This window comes from Onychostruthus taczanowskii, unplaced genomic scaffold, assembly GCF_017590055.1.
Source record: "Onychostruthus taczanowskii isolate IOZ18803 unplaced genomic scaffold, ASM1759005v1 scaffold1196, whole genome shotgun sequence".
In the NCBI taxonomy this organism is placed as follows: Eukaryota; Metazoa; Chordata; class Aves; order Passeriformes; family Passeridae; genus Onychostruthus; species Onychostruthus taczanowskii.
Genome location: NW_024498347.1, coordinates 1 through 2,619, shown reverse-complemented (window position 1 = coordinate 2,619; position 2,619 = coordinate 1). Strand labels below are relative to the sequence as shown.

The 2,619-nt window shown below is 51.1% G+C and overlaps 1 pseudogene; it reads left to right on the top strand.

Moving 5' to 3' along the window:
- The first annotated feature begins 214 nt into the window (after positions 1-214).
- On the top strand, positions 215-1,151 carry LOC121348377 (annotated as a pseudogene).
- The last annotated feature ends 1,468 nt before the right edge of the window (positions 1,152-2,619 follow it).

Below are 2,619 nucleotides of genomic sequence, written 5' to 3'. Positions count from 1 at the left end.
TGAAATCCTGAGGGTTTCTGATATCCAAGAATGCCTGGAGTGAGATGGGGGAAGCTTATAAAGAAAACCTCAGAACTCTTAAACACAGAAGCATGTCTGTGTCTCTTGCAAAGGAGGGTGTATGGGAAATGGCTTTGATTTTGGTTACTGGTGTCTCCTCTAACTCTTCACTGTCCTTTCCCCATGAGCAGCTCACCCTGTGCAGCCCCAGCAAATGTTCAACAGCAGCTCCATCAGCCACTTCCTCCTGCTGGCACTGGCAGACACGCGGCAGCTGCAGCTCCTGCACTTCTGCCTCTTGCTGGGCATCTCCCTGGCTGCCCTCCTGGGCAACGGCCTCATCATCAGCGCCGTAGCCTGCGGCCAGCACCTGCACACGCCCATGTTCTTCTTCCTGCTCAACCTGGCCCTCAGCGACCTGGGCTCCATCTCATCTGCACCACTGTCCCCAAAGATATGCACAATTCCCTCTGGCACACCAGGAACATCTCCTACACAAGATGTGCTGCTCAGCTCTTTTTCTTATTGTTCTTCATTTCAGCAGAGTATTTTCTCCTGACCATCATGTGCTACGACCGCTACGTGTCCATCTGCAAACCCCTGCACTACGGGACCCTCCTGGGCAGCAGAGCTTGTGCCCACATGGCAGCAGCTGCCTGGGCCAGTGCCTTTCTCAATGCTCTCATGCACACAGCCAGTACATTTTCCCTGTCCCTGTGTCATGGCAATGCCCTGGGGCAGTTCTTCTGTGAAATTCCCCAGATCCTCAAGCTCTCCTGCGCCCAATCCTATCTCAGGGAACTTGGGCTAATTGCTTTTAGTGTCTGTTTCATACTTGGTTGTTTTGTGTTCATTGCTTTTTCCTATGTACAGATCTTCAGGGCTGTGCTGAGGATCCCCTCTGAGCAGGGACGGCACAAATCCTTTTCCACCTGCCTCCCTCACCTGCTGTGGTGTCCTTGTTTATCAGCACTGGCATATCTGCCCACCTGAAGCCCCCCTCCATGTCCTCCCCATCCCTGGATGTGGCCCTGTCAGTTCTGTCCTCAGTGGTGCCTCCAGCCCTGAACCCCCTCATCTACAGCCTGAGGAACCAGGAGCTCAAGACTGCAGTGTGGAGACTGATGACTGGAGGGTTTCATGGACATTAAACTGCTGGCCAATTTCTGCAAATCACTTCTAATAAAAGTAATCATTGATACTTCTTGTTGGTTTCATTTTAGAGGTTCTTTTAATTTGTTTTACTTTTTAAAATTGCCCACAAAGAAATGTCATTCTTCATGCAATTTCTCTTTTTTTTTTTTTCTCCACCTTCCCTGTGGCCACAGACTCTGTCAATGAGGGGCTGCACTCTCAGTGGCTTGAGCTGTAAACGAAGGAGAGGATCTCGAATCATTTTTTGCTCCAGAGATCCCTCGTTTGCGGCCTTGTCTGGAGCTGCAGCAGCAATGTCTGTGTGCAGAGCTGGGGCAGATCAGTGCTGGCCCAGCAGCTGTGCCCAGCAGCAGCAGCAGCACTTGGTGTTGCCAGTGCTGCTGCCGTGGCCCTGCCCCGCTGCCCTGGTGGCCCTGGTGTTGCTGCAGGGCCTGAGTGCTCTCGGGGCCGGGCACAGTCCTGGGGGTGGCAGTGCCAGGGCTGCGGCAGGGACAGGCCATGTAATAGAAATCATTTGTGTTGTTGGCCGTCCCCAGCCCGGTAAAATTTAGCAGTGATTCCCTGATTCTAAAAGGCTGATCAATCACTTTATTATATTTTCTTATACTATACTATACTTCTTAAGAAACTTATCTCCTTAGAAACAGTCCAATACAACATTGACTTAATTGGTCAATGAATTTAAAACACTCTTACTAGTCCCTAATTAAGAAAACACCATTTTGTAAACAAATCTCTATAACACATTTTACATGTATACACAACAAGTATAACAATAAAAGTAAAAATTGTTTCTTCTTTTTTTCTCCAATCTTCTCACAGCCTTCCTTAAGAAAATACCTAAAAAGTCGTATCTGCTGCTCTCTATAGATAGAGCTGTGGATACATCCCTTTTGTTCCCTTCTCTGGAGCCGCAGCAGCAATGTCTGTGTGCAGAGCTGGGGGCAGATCAGTGCTGGCACAGCAGCCCTGCTCCTGCTGGCCACACCATTCCTGATCCAAGCCAGGAGCCATTGGCCTTCTTGGCCACCTGGGCACACTGCTGCCTCATGTCCAGCCTGCTGTCCATCAGTCCCTGCAGGTCCCTTTCTGCCTGGCTGCTGTCCAGGCACTCTGTCCCCAGTCTGTAGTGCTGCAGGGTTGTTGTGGCCAAAGTGCAGGACCCAGCACTGGGACTTGTTAAACCTCCCCTTACTGGATTTGGGCCCCAGATCCAGGCTGTCCAGGTCCCTGTGCAGAGCCCTCCTATCCTGCAGCAGATCAACATTCTGACTTGGTGTCACCGTGGTTCCACGAAGTCCCAGAGTGTCACAATGGTCACCATGAGTCCATGAGGACTCCCAGTGTCACAATGTCATTTTGGTTACATGGGACCCCTAGGTGTCACAAAGTCCCTCGGATCCTTGGGCCCCGCAGTGTAACAATGGCGCTGAGGGGCCCCAAGGCCCTGCAGTGTCACAGTGG